General features: G+C 35.8%; 1 pseudogene; it reads left to right on the top strand.

Moving 5' to 3' along the window:
- The first annotated feature begins 4181 nt into the window (after window positions 1-4181).
- LOC131070927 (phosphoserine aminotransferase, chloroplastic-like) lies at window positions 4182-7808 on the top strand (annotated as a pseudogene).
- The last annotated feature ends 8776 nt before the right edge of the window (window positions 7809-16584 follow it).

Here is a 16584-nt window from a genome sequence, read left to right on the forward strand (position 1 = left end):
AGACACCAAATTATGTCTTTATGGGTCATATTATGTACTAATGGGTCATATTGTGTCATATGACCCCATAGGACACAATATGACCCCTTATGACACCATATTGTGTGGCTATGGGTCCTATGGTGTCCTAAGGGGTCATATTGTGTCCTACGACCCCTTAGGACACTATATGACCCATAATGACACAATTTGGTGTCTTAATCTCTCTCTCTCCCCCTCTCCCCTAATCTCTCTCTCTCTCCCCCCCTCTCTCTCTCTCTCTCTGCTAATCTCTTTATCTCTCTCTTTCCCTTCCCCCCTCTCTCTCTCCCTTCTCTCTCTCTCTCTCTCTCTCTCTCTCTCTGCCTCTCCATCTGCTAATCTCTTTATCTCTCTCTCTCCCTTTCCCCTCCTCCCTCTCCCCTAATCTCTCTCTCTCTCTCTCTCTCTCTCTCTCTCTCTCTCTCTCTCTCTCTCCCCCCACTCCCCCTCTCCTTCTCCCTCTCCCTAATATCATATACTAATTTATTTATAAATTAATATATTAAAATATTATATATTAATAATTTAATAAACAATAGATTAATTATGTGCAAATTTAGTAAGTGAATTTACTTATTAAAATCGGATATCCGATATAGTATATCCGTTTTTTGTTGTACAATTTTCAAATTTCAAATTTTGGCTCGAGAATGCTTTGGGATTTGGCTTGGAAGGGACAAGCCTGGAAAGTCAATTGAAAAAACGTGTTTTTCAGTATTCCTTGATTTTCCAGAGTTTACACTAGTGGCTAACGACTTTTTTGTAGCCAAAATTAATAAAACGACAAGGGTTTTTTAAGGACGTTCTCAGGTTTCCAACAATATAATTCTTGTCTTATTTCAACTTTAATAAATAATTATTATTTATTTTCTAATTGAATTCTAACAATAGTCCTGATTGATAGACTAATTTAAAAACACTCATAGCTTTCAAATGGTATAACATTTTTTGAATCCAAAACATGCATCACATCCTATGCTTCATCTACTATAGGGAAAAATTAAAAAAAAAAAAAATTCGTAAGGTTTTGACTAAGTTAAGGTCATCAGACATAGGAGTTTCTGAAAAGTTGTAGTAAAAAAATCATAAATAATTATTTACTTTATAAAAAATTATAAAAAAATATGTGTGACATTCGGACATGAGTCTAATACTTATATTATAAATATTATAAAAAAATATTATGATTTGATTGTGATTAGGGTGGTCAGACATATGTCTACTTCTTATCTTTTTCCTAAAATTTTAGTACCATTACATTGAAATTTGAAATTTTCATCAAATAGGATTTTTTTTTTTCCAATAAACAACTAGTAGCTTAGAAATTACATTCAATTTTTTATAGATTCTCTTGTTACATATGTTAAAAATAATGTTCACAACTTATTCAAATTTTCATGTAAAGTTGCATAACTTTGATTTTCTGAAATTTCATTGCCACTTAAGGGCATGTTTTGGCACACCATGATCCTGCACATACCCTTGCACAAGAGAAGCATGCCTCTTGTCAACTGTAGCAGGCTGGAGGAGTCTAGGAAAGCTAGGATGTTGAAGTGGCTGCAAAATAGGGGGAGTAGACAAAGATGCACTAAACACCACCTGTGTATGCAAAATATTAATGGGCTAAGACAATGGAGGCATGTTTGACAAAGAGGTGATGAGGGGCGGTTCTAATGAAGGAGTGATAAAAGCTTGTACTCATTCAGATGGAGGTTCATCAAGAGGCCGCAAAGCATCTGGAAGAAACACCAAAGAAGATGTATAAATAGGAACACCAAATGAAGCAGGAGCCGATGCGAGAGAGATAGGTGTTGTAGATGCAGCGACAGCCTACAGAGCGGCATTGTGCTCTCGACCCATGGACCGTTGACAGCATTTATGATCATGCACATACTGATTACAATGAAGATGAGGTCCACCAAATCAATCCTAAGAGGATTTAGGAGCATCATGCTCTATAGGGGAGGCCTCTAGAACCATGTTAGGGATAGGAGAAGGCCCAACTGATGAGGCAGGAGGTGCATCCAGAATAGGCATGACATTCATAGCAATGGGCATCCTACCCCGCTTCGCTCAAGGAGTGACCTGGGGAATGAAGGGCGTAGACACAGACTGTGAAACATAAGCGAGCGGTGACGAATGAACATAAGAAGAGTGCTTCCCTTTCTCCTAATGAGAGGGCTAAAGAATATCAGCCATGATGGGGAGCTCGAAGAGAGGGTAGGAAGACTTTGATAGCATACGTTCCTTTCCTTTGTCTGTACTGGTTGTAGTTGCAAGAATAGAAGGTACCACTAGAGGCTTCATAGTCTTAGGTAGACACGAAGGTCTACTTAGAGGAGTAAGATTAGCCTCAACCCTCAATGATGAAGGAACATGAGGTACCACTTGCTCCATCACTAGAATAGATGGAGCAGAGGTTGATGCAGGCAGAGGCAATGAAAAACTAGGCTATGCTAACTCAACAATTGACTCCCTTGTCTTTTATTGGTAATATGCATGACACATCAAATCACCATGGGGAAGCATGGGCCCCACTAGAGCAGGCAAAAAATGATCTAACTAAAAATCCCATGAGCTACCAACTTGGTCAATATCTAGTGCCCTAGATGACATGGACCAAACCCTCATGGGGAAACTTAAAGCATTTATGAATCATTGATGGGACCATCTCTATATTAATCAACCAAGGAATACCTAGTTTTTCTTTGAAGAGGTCCGATTCAAGAATAATCATAAATGTGGAAGATACAACCTTAGGTCCCACAAGGACCATCAAGGTGATATTACCCAAAGGAGGGATGGAGAAGCCATCGTGCATCCTCGGGGTTGCTCGACACTCATCATATGCAAGCCTATGCTAACCATTCACAAATAGAGTTTCCTCCATATTGATATCGGCTCTACATGGTAGGTTAATCATCACACCTATGATAGTTTGACCATTCAGTTTAGCAGGATGTATAGAGGAGCAGGATGTCCACAATACGGGGCATCCATAGAGGTGAATGACATCGGCACATTAGACACCTTTCCCTTCTGTCTAGGACATGTGCAAATAGGAGTGATGGTGACCATTTTCATATATGGACCATCATCTAGAGAAGGATATGATACATAGGTGAAATTTAATGAATGCAGGGGAAAGGGGTTGGTACAGATTTGAAGATCCTTGTTAGCTTGATCAATAAATTTGTTTGACTCATGTTTCTACACATTAAATTTTATTGCACCACTATCAATGAGGTCCTGGACAATGTTGCAAAGACAGTAACATCGCTTGGTGTCATGACCAGGCACGTGATGATAATGGCACAACTTTGACCCATCATACCATCACGGATAGGGTCTACTATCAAACAACGATCTAATCTCGAGAAGGGTGATTAAGTTATCTTTTAGCAACTGCTGCATTATGTTCAAATAAGAAATTTAATTTCGTGAAGGCCCTATTTTACTGTGATCCTTGTCCGGTAGCTATCAAGAGAAGAACCACAATAATGGCTATCGCTTTATTCTTCCTAGACCCTTCTGCAGACGTGCCTGGAAAGGCCCCACCATGAGGGTTCAAAGTAGAATATTCGAATTGTGACATGGTGTGTTGGTAGTCCATAAGCGCGAAACACATGAATGTTGGCTGCAGATTGTCGATAAACATCCTCTCTAGATCACTATCTGACAGGGAAAGGGGGATTTTATTAGAAATCAATTGATATCTTGAAATAAAATATGTGACCTTCTCATTGGGTTTTTGCTTGCAATGAACAAGGTCAGCAATAGTGACCCTACTGCCAATGTTAGCTTGAAACTATCTAAGGAAAAGGTCCATAAGCTGATCAAAGGTGCAGATAAAATTATTCAACAAAGAGCTATACCATTCTAACGTGGTACCCTTAAGGGACCATGAAAATAGTTTAAGCAACACAAAATCTAAACTATGATAATCGCTACACATAGTCATGAAATAATTGATATGCACATTAGGGTCCCCATCACCATTGAGCCTATCGAACTTCAGTGATTCAGTTCAAGGAGGAAAGATAGTGTTCAAAATGGTGATCTCAATGGGACTCTTCTTGTAATATGCAGGCATAGATGATTGACTAGAAGCGGAGGCTAGATTTGTCAGTTGCAATTACAACTGCCCCATGTTCTGCAAGATGGTGTTCAAGACAGGATTAACAATCGAGGGAGAGGGAGGTGGAGGTGGGCCAAATCTACCACCACCTCCACCAAAATCTCAAGAAGGACTAGTGCCACTGGCAGATGTAGTGCTAGTGCTAATCATAGATATCTGAGTTGCAGTGGAGGCAAAGGTTGAGCCACTAGACATACCCACATAGCCCAAGGGGGTAGATGAAGCGGTGATACTAGGAATAGTAGGCCCAAGATCAACCATGTGCATTGCCGAACTAGGAATACCGACACTAAGATGAGGTCCACAGGTAATGGACTGGTCATCTTGAGGAGGAGCATCAACCAAAGGCACATGATTCCTGACTATCATAGATAATGCCCTCAACATCTCCAGGCCTCTCCTGTTTGAGATCAACATGTCTCTTAAAGTGTTGATGATATTTACAACCCAAGGGAGGACATTCTCTCGATTAAGGAAACCCTCAAAGTCTCTCAGATTTTGCTCAAGCATGTCAATTTGCTCAAAATCAACATTGAGAGTAGAGTCATGATCAACAACATGAGGAAAAGATGGAGTAGAATTTCTTGGAGAATTAATATGAGGGTTGGGTTTTGAACGAGGTGGAGAGGGTCCCCTTGTCAAGATGGACTTAAGGGGATGAGAAGAAAAGAGATCATTTGGGTTAGGAAGTTGATCGTTGAACATTGTGCTGGGTAAAGGAGGACTATAATGATCAAGAAGAAAAATCTACCTAGATGACCTCCTAACTACAACTCTTGTGGTAGTCTAGGTTGTAAAGCTCATAGACAAGTCTTCTGATGCTAAGACCACACTATAGAGAGACGAGGTGCTCTGCCTTTAGATAAAGTGTTTGTTGAAAGATGAGACTAGACTAAGCTCAACTGAGCTAGACTATATGCAAATGCTAAAAGAAAGATGTAAGCCTCCCCGCCCCCCACCCCTCCCCCACTTTTTAAATTTAAGTTTGATTTTAGCCAAATAAATACAATGATCTAAATGAAAAATGCACAATTCAAAAGGAAAGTTGCTTCATGTCAGGTTCATCAAAATGTAACGAAGGAAATTTGTTACCTCAAGGATGATGAATCCTAGAGAACAAATCCACTCTTCGACACCTCACTCGAACTAGCGCTAAGGTGAGCCAAGGGATGAAAACAACCAAACTAAACAAACATAATACAAAGAATGCTCCTGAATGACTCTGTTAAACCTTTGTCTAGAGGACAAGCACACAATCCTAGGACACCAACATGGCGCATTGTCATCTTGTATAGACAAGGTACAAAAACAGTATAGAAAACTCCAAATGTGATTATAATATTATAAATGCACAAAAAGAGATAAAACTAAACTAATAGGCACAAGATACAAAATAACTAAAGTAAAGTAGAACAAATGAGATGAGAGGGACTCACAACCGGTCCACGATTGGAGCCTTCCTTAAAGTATCTACTCTTCCACAAACGTCTACCTACACACAAGTGAAAGAGAAAATGTTGGGGATTGTGGTTTGGAGTTTGCCTAAGTCAGACCCTCGTTTTGATGTTTCCACCTCCATGGACAACCTAGATAAAAGCTACAAGGAAAATAAATGATAAAGATAATTGAAAGACAATTCAAGATAAAGGAACGGTAATGCATGAGATAAATGGAAAAGAGAACAATTAAACTCCCCTTTTCAAGATGCTATGACAATGGTGTTATGAGCTATTCGGAAAGCTGCAACAATGGTGTTCTTCATAATAGGAATATGAATTATGTCCAAGGAAATATCGCTGAGAGATTCAATCTATAAAAGATAATCTTAAAATGCCAAAAATATCCCAAAAATGCCTTCAAACAAGAGAGATATAGGCCTTGGAAGGCAAACCAATGTCGGTGGGCACATGTAGGAGCGTTAGGATTCCTTCTAGGCATAGATGTAATGCTCAAATGACCACATGTGAATTGTCAGATTCGTGGGACGCTAGTGCACCATGCAGACGTCTTCATGTTGTGTCCTAGTCCCCGAAGGTGATAGGTTGACAGAGTTGGTAGAGACCAGTTTGGAGCTAATGAGGTGATCCTGGGTGGACAAAAAGACAAAGGTGGCGATGTCTGATCTCCAATGAGATGGAGGAAGGCACCATTTATTGTGTTGAATCACAAAGGCAGGGATTCCTGATACTACAATAATACTTGCTTTTATTTAGATTGGCATAAGGTGGAATTTAATTGTTTAATTTTATAATATTTTAGCGAGTCCTTATCCTAAATGCATCGAGATGCAAGCCTAAAAAGTAAACCCCATACAACTTTTTTGTTATACAAGAAAAATTTCTGGAATAGAGTGCATGATTCCTCTTGGGTCATGAAGAAGTTTTGAAGAAAGTTTGTTTTTCCCTGGAGCATTCATATAATCAATTCAATGCATCGTAAACCCTTACGTTGAAACCTGATTTCAAATGATTTCCACCTCCTCTTACAAGAAGTATGGAAGCAGGAAAGATTTTAGGTATCGGATAGTATTGATGTTTACACCAAAGGCATTCCTTAGGTAAGAAAGGGCTTCCGAAGTTACAGCTACAGTATCAAATCCGTGAGTAATTAGACTTGTTAGATATTGCAAGACCATGAATTTAATTCAGGTCATTGCTATTATCATGCCAACCAACCTTGTCATGCAAAAGATGAGTGATTTATGTGAATTTTTTAGTATTTCTACAAATTATGATTTTTTGAGTTCCCTTTTCTCAGAGGCGGTGCTTCCTCACAGTTTTCTTGCCCACCATTAGATCTCTGTGGCCCTGAGTACACAACAAAGTATTTTGTGACTAGATCCTAGAGTGATAATGCCTTTAAAGAAGGGTAGAGATTTTGCAAAGGCCAAAACCACAAGATATGCTAGGATAGCTTCGAATGGGATTTTTAGTTAAACCAAAATGCAAAATACATCTGTGCTTATGAGCATTGAGACCATCTATGGTGTGCGATTTAAGGATTACCCTGAGTCCAAAGGGGATAGTACCATTCTCTTGCTGACATATTCTCCAAATTTTTGTTCCTAGCCTGTTGATGTCTATAAGTATAAGTTTAAGTTAATCTGTGCTAGAGCCCAGAAGTATGTAGGGCCGATGTGGTGTGACCATTGTTATAATCAGAAATGACCTTATTGGCAAGATCCAAGCTACGACCCCCCTCATATTGCACTACAAGATCCATTCTAAAAAGAAGTTGCTATATAATGATCCTCCCTTCTTTACAATCTACATGTGTGGTTTGGTTTTTGAGGATCTCCTTGCTTGGGGGGACTGGAAGAAATTGAAAAAATAAATGCCCACAAGGCCAAAGTTCTGTATGATGCAATTGATGAGAGTAATGGATTCTATGGGTTCCCTTCGAAGAACTCAATACGGTCCCTAATGAATATTCTGTTTACACTTGAAGAGGGTGAACTTGAGAGTGAGTTCATCAAATAGGTAGTCAGTGAGAACATGAATTTGATAGGGAGTTTATCAAACAGGCAATCAGCGAGAACATGGTGCAGCACAAGGGACACCGATCTGTGGCTGGAGTCAGGGCATCAATCTTCAATGCATGCCAAGCAAAACTAAGGCCTTCCAAGCAAAACATTAATTCATTCCAATGAATTCTATTGATCACCCTTGATGGTTTTGAGAAGTCAAATAAATAATATTTCTTAACTAGGCTAAAAGGCTAGATATTGATCTACTCTTACATAGATTTTCTATGATGAATTTGTATTCAAGGAGTAAATTGTAGTTCATTTTCAATCTAGCTTGATCTTTTTCTTGCGGATTCAGATCACAAATTATATCAATTTTAAGCATAGTTACCAGGAGATCCGTAGTAATACTGGTACTGGAGATTGATACTGGTACCAGTACGACTATTTTTCAAAATAGGAAACAATTATACTTGTAGATGCTTTTTTTCAATATAATTTAATAATTCCAGTCGACTGAAAGACTTCCCACTCCTATAGAAGGAGCCCAAGTGATGGCAAGAAAAATAAAATGCCCAGGAAAAAAATAACACGCGTCCTGCATCTAGATAAAAAAAAAAAAAAATTTCATCAGAAAAATAACTACAGAATTTTTAGGGTTTTGATTACCACTTTTAGCAATTTTTTTGGTCTTTTCTTCTGTTTCCAAGTGTGAGATGTCTCATTTTCCATGGGAGACGGAGGAGACATCAGGATTGCTTTTACCAGAGATGCATCCCAGTCTCCTGATAACTATGATTTGAAGTCTTTCACCTGATATTGACATGCTTGTTATGTATAACTTATATGATAGTATTGGATCGTGTCAAAGATGACAAACGAAAGTCTCAGTGTGAGAAATCAAGTATACAATGAGAAGGAAGATAAACTTGGAGAGTCTGAAATTACAATTTACGTTGTCAAAGCATTCTTGTGCATTAGAGTTTTTTTACTCGTCTTATGGTCTGCAATGTTTGTAGCTGAAGGTTCAAGGACTAATTAAAAAGAGAAAGTCATAAAATCCATACATAAAAGATAAAAAAATTCTCAAGTCTAAATGTAGAATTCAAATATATATATAACTGTCAAGCTTCTATGCTAGGGCTTGAAAAGTATTTCCCGGAGTTTGGTCGTCTTAAATTTTTTCATAGGACCGATAAAAAAATTTCGCTGCAGCAAATTAATGTCTACTCTCTACCATGCTTGACTATCTGTAACAATTGTCAGACTGGTATTCGCATTAAAATAGTTTTAAGACCACATGTAGGTGATAGAAATTTTTTGTTGTGGTAGTTTTTTATTTGGGCATCTTGTATTCACATTATTAGTAGTTCTCATCAATTGACTAGAATAAGGGGAACCTTTTCTTGACAGGGATTTGTGTGGTTGTTGAATGACATTTGAGTTTTTTCTTTGCAATTCAATTTTTTCTCGAGTCTTTGATTTTCAAATGCCATTGGAAAAATTTTAAAATGAAAAATAGTGACATTATTTCATACTTAAATTAAATGTAAGGTTTTCATTTTATAAAAAAATTTAAAAACTTTAATTTATTTGATCACAATTGTTTTCACTTAAATAAGTCTTAATTTGAATAATTTGAATAAAAATATACTATTATAATCTATGTCTGGGAAATGTTATCTTCCTCTATATTAAGACCATTAATCTTGATACATTAAAACACCTTCAATTGACACACAATTTTGAGCAGCTCAAGATCACAGGTGGTTATAGGCAGCACGCAAGAGGATGGAATCAATTATATCATATTGTTTGTGCATGAGACGGAGAAGAAGGGGTTAACCAATATTTCAAGTGATGCATAGAATAGTTGCAAGATATGTATATATGGTGGTAAGGCAAACACTTATTACAAAAAGAACATACAATAGATTTTGCTATGCAATTAGAGAATTGTATTAATACAATAATCTCTTGAAGAATGATTACAATTAAAAACAACCCTAGATGAAATTATTGATAAGGATTAAATTAGATTAAAAAAAGCATTCTTATCTTATGTTATGAGGTAAAAAAACACAACTTATAATTAAAAACACTTCTAAGTTTAACTTAAAGTGTAATAAAATAAAATAAAATCTAATTAATTGTAATCATTCTTCAAGAGATTATTGTGATTAATTGTAATCATTCTAAAATCTAATTAGGTGATTACTTATTTACTCTTAACACTTCAAAACACAATTTAGGTTGAAGCAAAACTCGAATGGTGAATGCAAGAATGGATGCATTAATGGGCCATGGTTACAAGGCTTGATGAAGTATCCATGTGCAAATAAACAAATTGCTCACAATTATAAAAAAACAAGAATACTTCATGGGAGAAACTCCTTAGTAAACTAGAGAAAAAAAAGCATAAATGTGACACAAGAATGGAGGACTCAACATGTTTTCCCAAGTATTGTTTTAGATATAAGTAAAATCAAGTTCTTTCCATAGGAAAGAAAAAAAGACGTGATGAATCCCTCCCACAAGGAAGTAGATCCTATGTCAAAAGAGATGGACAAAGAAGAATGTTGAAGATGATACAAAATTAGCTAACGATGTCCCAAGAAGAAACAAATCCAATGGAAAATGTAGACGAAAATCCCTCAAGATATATGAGAGAAAAAGTCTCATGGTATGTGCCTTAGAAAGATGGTCAACTATCCACCTCTTAATCAAAGCTACCATATATAAGATGAAGAAAATCTAAACAACTATGAAGATCCATGTAAAAACAACCTTCAATGGAAAAGGAAATGATAATGTGATGACAAGTGTGCTATCGCTATAATCAAAGAGGAAGTGGATTTTTTCAATCATGTCCCCAATATTTGAAATGTGCGAATCAACAAATAATTTTGAAATCACTAATACATTTGGCCTCAAATTCTGACAGATTTTTCCAACGAACAAGGCAATTTGTGATCAAATTTTTTATTTATTTTAAAAATGCTCGATAACGTCAAAATGCTGACGACGTTTTTCGACGACTAGAGGCATTATTAAAATAAAAAAAGCGCGGGTTCATTTGAAAACCACATGCGACAGATTGAATTAACTCTCGACTTCCTTTGCCTCTGCCAATTCCTTTGTTTCTTTTTCCTCTTCCTCTGTCACTACCTCTGCAAATTGGGTTGTCAACCAGGTGATATCGAAGGATTGATTCTGTAGTTTGGAGGTATCAAACTATTGGAGATGGTGAAATTCCTGTAGATTTTCGCATACCTGTAAACTCACGTGAACTTGCAAGTTGTGTGTTTGAATCATATAAAGTTGGTTGCAGACAAGTTCATTTCAAAGTTTGTGTCTCATAAATTTGAGCTTGTCATCTTACCGATATGTTCTCATTTATTTATTTTTCTTTACTTTCCTAATGCTATAGTTCCTAGTTGTTAAAAAGTCTTCCAATTATCGATTATATTAGATAAAGGCTAAAAGTATTGTATAAAAATTAAAAAATAAGTAGACCCTATTTACTATACCAAAATCAATCTGCTTGCTTTCTTGTAAATGAATTTTTATAAAGTAGTGATTGTATGAATTAGAAATATTATTCTTTAATGAAACTTTCTTTGGAAATACTTAATTCAAATATATAAAATCAATAAAAGACCAGTGCCTTGATTCCTTACTGGTTTCATATCATTTCAAATGAAAAATCCTCTATTTAACCTTAGAGATAGTTTTAATAACTTGTTAATGTAACAAGACCATCATCTCAAAGACTTCCATATGAATTGCAATTAAAATGTGACATCCAATTAGTCTTACTAAATTTAACTTTACTTTGAAAGATCAATAAGACAATTCAAAGTTTTCCAACCAATCCTTCAAACTGAAAATCAATCTTAATTACAACAACATAAGATTGCAAAATGAAACAACCTATGTAAATAGAGTTATCCAAGGAACTGACCAATCCATTGAAAATATAGATACCATCATGAATGAGAAACACTTGAATCTTTATATTGAAAATAAAATAATCAAACCGATTGATTTTAGTGAATATCCTCCATCAACTTGGTACTTCCAGACAACGAGTTCATAAGAAAATGCATAGAGATTTTCTTGATAAAAAAAACTATAAACTTGTGATATTTATCTCTCCTAAAAAATCCTCCACATATAGACGAGGATTCGGTTTGAAAAATAAAAGGGCATACCCTTTCATTAAACTAAAATTAACAAAAAACTAACTAGAAACTAACTACCTAAAAACTGCCCTAACAAACTAAAACTATAATATACAAAGTCACATATTTAAACATCTTTTCATACATATGGTTAGTCTCCAAGCATCTGATCACATTTCTGAATGTTCTTCAAATATCCCTCTGACTTGTAGGTATCTGCATCATAGATAATATCTCTTACCACAATCTCCAAAGCGATGAAGTTTTCCATCTGCTCAATTGTCTCTGTCATGTCAAGTACATCATACCGTACAATGTTAAGGGAAGCACTGAGAAGACTTTGGCACTCCACAATACATTTATCCTTATCCTTAATTTGTCCATTCTGATCTTCAATTTTTGGAAAACCATGTTGTACTATTTCCTTACATTCATTAAATTCATATTGCAATTCTGTGTCAAAGTCTTCATGCTTTTTCAACAACTTTTGTATTCCTTTAATGACTTCAACATCTGTATTGGCCATTGTCTTATCATGCAATAGAGATCCTATTCTATTATAAATCCGGCTGTGAGATATTGCATTATCCATATTCTTTTGATAAACAAACCATAAATCTTCAAGGAAACCATGCAATTTTTCAAATCTCTTAGTAAATAAAATAGAGGTTGTGTCAACCCTCACACTCTGCATTTGCCTTTTCAACTTTTTATTTTCTAGTTTCACTTCCTCACATTGCTTTTTCCACTGAGACCCATCATGGATTTGTGGCACAGGTTGTCCTCCTATTTTTAGCAATTCTTCATATAATCCCTTGTACTAATCTATTTCTTTGATCACTTTGACCAATTGTGCTTTATTAAATTTTGAAATATCAATACCCATATCAGCAGTAACAATGCGATCTACTTCACCAACTTTCAATTTCATCATGTGACCAAAGGCTTTATCCACATCAATGATTTTTGGCCTCTTATTTGGAGGGTAAAGAGCCCATAAAAGAAAAGCCTCTTCACTCTGGTCAAATCTAGAGCCGACATACACATCATTTACCCCCTGAATATCCAATTTAAAATCCTTATTCTCATAATGTAACATGCTATCAAAAATAAATGATGCACTTATGTCCCATCCTAGAAAGATGATGATGCCTACTTCACTAAGAAGTTGTCTTCCCCTTTGAGGGGTTATAGAGGTCAATTATAAACTAATTTCTTCCTTTAGTTTCCTCAACAATTTTGATTCTTTTTCAGGGGTTACATTTGGGATAGAGTCTCTTAGTTTTTTCTCTTTGAAATTATATAAAAATGATTTAAATTCTTTTAACTTAATAAAAATATCATTAGAAACAAAGGTAGAATACTCATCATATCTTGCATCACTATGGATGTTGAGCCTAACAACAATTTTCTCTTACAAGTCTAGCTCTTCTGTTGTGTCTAGTGCTTGATGCCTAGATACCACCTCAACTTCTTCGAACTCGCCTTCACTCTCTTCTTCTTCAGTTTCTATTTCTTGCAAATCTCTTTTTATTTTCTTCCAATTTCTTGTTTAATCCATCAATGGTCATCTGAGCCTCTTTCGCCTCCATGTTTCTAAACATGTCCTTTGCTTCCAAGTAAACATGAATATAATCTCCCATCATTTGACTTTTCTTGCAATTGTGAATATATCCTTGAGGGTCATAATTAGCCCTAGTAGCATATTTGAACAAATTGTATTCTTCAATCAATTTCCTATCAATGGCTTCATAAGCCTTTGTTGATACAATGGTAAAATCCCCAAAACTAAGAGTCCCAGGCAAAAATGTCTACTTATTCATACCTCCAAAATGTTTGGCATTCGAAACACTTAAGTATCTCATAATCTCCAGATAAGCAATTCTGTTTGGTACAAGTTTTGGTAACAGTTATGGGGTTCCTTTGAAACCATAAATTATAAAGCAAGTAAAATCCTTGTGAACAAACCAATCACCCCAGTTGTGATTGACAATACCTCTTTCATAAAAAATCAATAGGTCTAATAAATCTTTTAACTTTAGTGGAAATAGATCCTTCACATGGGACACCATACATCTGGTATAATGGCTTTACTATTAGCTCTTCAAACTTGATATAATTTTGTTTCACATATCATGAATCCCAAACTGATGTCCACATCTGTATTGGTTGTTCTTTACCTACTCTGTCCGCTGTGTTTAATTTTGAATTCATTGGCCACATACCCCTAATTCTTCCATAAAATAAAATCAAATGCATTAACAATGAGTAAAACTTGAAAGTGGGCTCCCTATTATCTCTGAGGTTCAAGAAATCATATAATTTTTCTACAACATAAGTAGCATAATCAAAGGGTCTTGGCTCATACATCTGTACATTTGCTGCTAACACCAGCGAACAATTATTAGCTACATCAGGGACCTCTATACCTCCAACCTGTCCGCATGACATATAGGTGTACTGTAAGTAGTGTCTGAAAATGTCCATGTTGAATGGGGGACCATCCTCTTCGGTTAGAATGCCCTTCTCAACCCTATGGAAAGCTAATTTCCACCCTTTATAAGTAGTATCCATTTTAACAAATTCCTCCTCTAGTTCTTCAAATGACAAGGGTACATCAGGGGTAGGGTCTAAGCTAAAACCTTCATCTATGGTGCCATGGCTAAATCTGATAATCACTTTATTATTTTGAAACTGAATGCATCTCTTCACAGAATTGTAATTTTTGACCAAGACTTCCATCAATCTAATATTTTGGAAAACATTTGGAACAACTAGTTTACCTAAGTTGGTTATCCATGGGTTACAAATTGGCACTTCTCTGTCCTTTCTCAAAAAATGAAAAATGAAGAGTTCATAACCTCTCACCCTTGTTCACACATCTCCAACCCCTTTAAACCTTTCCTCAAGTTGGTCTTTTCTGGAAAAATGTTGTTTCGACCTCCTTGATTTTGGGCCTTGGGACTACAATTAATCAATGATATCTTGATTCAATTTCCGTGTAGGAGGGATTTCCACTGTTTTGGATTTTTTAGACGTGGATTCAAAGCCCTTAGCACTCCTCTTTCTTCCTGATGAACTTGTATCCTCCATGATGCATGATGAAATGTGGGCAATAATTCTCACCTTGTGTTTTTTTTACTAAGATGCAACTAGCATTTGGTTCTTAATTTGCCTTGTGTGAGCCAACAATTTATTCAATTGCATGCATCAAATGCATGCTGCTTTGGTTTTAGTTTTGAGTTGTATCTGTAACGGCTCATCGGTATATGCTTTCCTGATGAATTACTCCCTTGGCGCCATCGACAATATTTCATTCCTTAAGTCACTTTGTTTTTTATCAGTTTGTGTCTTCCTAAGCCCTCCATCAAGTATCGACATAACCTTGAACAACCTTTGCCGATAGTTACTTTTTCCCCGATGAATTTCCTGCTCTATTGTTTCCGTCAGGCGTTAGGATATCTTGAAATGTTACACCCCGATCTCTTTAAGTTTTACTAATGACTAAGGCTTCTCTTCCTATTGTTTTAAGTCTTACTGATAGCCTTATCGGCTATCGACAAGACAACAATTTTCATGTTCCAATAGCGAAATTCATGCCGATGTTACTTTAGTAATTACTTGGTCAGTGTATATCCTCCTGATGTGTCTATCGGGTATTAGGATAACTCCTATCCCCTTTTAGTGATAATTAATCACTTCCTTATGAACTTTGGCTTTTCTCAAATTCTTTCTACCAGGTAGGCTACACCGATGGTTTGATTTGTAGACTTGTGGAGTTCTAATGGACTTCTTCCATTTCTCTTCCACTTCAAGACATCCACACTTAAAGACATCCATTCTCTCTTGTTGCTTAAATAAAATGGAGAACTAAATCATACTAAGATTAAGAAGCTACATATTCATCATGAGTAATGAGAAATAAAAAATCTTGTCAAGCTTGAAATCAATGTGTAAGGCTAACTGAGCCATTTTGTCAAAAGTTGTCAAATAGTCTTATTCAGGTCCTGATTGTTCAAATAATGTAAATGTACCCATGGAAGGGTAATAAAGGTTTAATATGTTGTTTTGAGTCCATTACAAGGTGTTCAAAGTATCTAAGTAATGTTTAGTGGTCATTCATGTCAAAAGGCAAAAGTTGTCAAGGTGTCACTAAAAAGTTGTAATGCAACAATTCATAAAATGTTGTCAAATTGTACATTTTGGTCTTAGGGGCAGTTGGAACAGTTATAGAACCATGAGAGGTTATAAAATGCATCTTTTATTTGGATTAAGTGTGTGTGATAGAGTTGGAGGAACATCTTGTAAGGATAGATCAAATAAAGCTTCTGACTATCACTTAATTATGTAGGGTTGTATATCAGTTTGAAAGTAAAAATTCCATGTAATTGTTTGTTGGATAAATAGGAAGGAAGCGTATTTCTATAAATTATGTATTGGATTTTTTTTTTTATGAAGATTCAATGAGAAAATTGATATTTTGTTCAATACTTTTAATTGTTGTTTTTTACAATCATGATTATTTGTTGCTTTAGATGTTTTTCCTAATAAGATTTGGATTGAATCAAGCCCCTAATAACCTATTTGAGGTTGTAGAATGAAGAGTTTCTCTTTAATTAAAGACAGGTATGAAGGTCATCCATGGATTATAAAGAAATTTCTAATGGTTTTTGTCAAAACTATCATAAAACCCTTGTTGACAGGGGCATTGCAACAAAAGAATTGATTATAACTCTTAATGTAACTGCTCAAGTTTCTTCATATTTTGGATTCTA

This window comes from Cryptomeria japonica, chromosome 9 (assembly GCF_030272615.1).
Source record: "Cryptomeria japonica chromosome 9, Sugi_1.0, whole genome shotgun sequence".
NCBI lineage: Eukaryota > Viridiplantae > Streptophyta > Pinopsida > Cupressales > Cupressaceae > Cryptomeria > Cryptomeria japonica.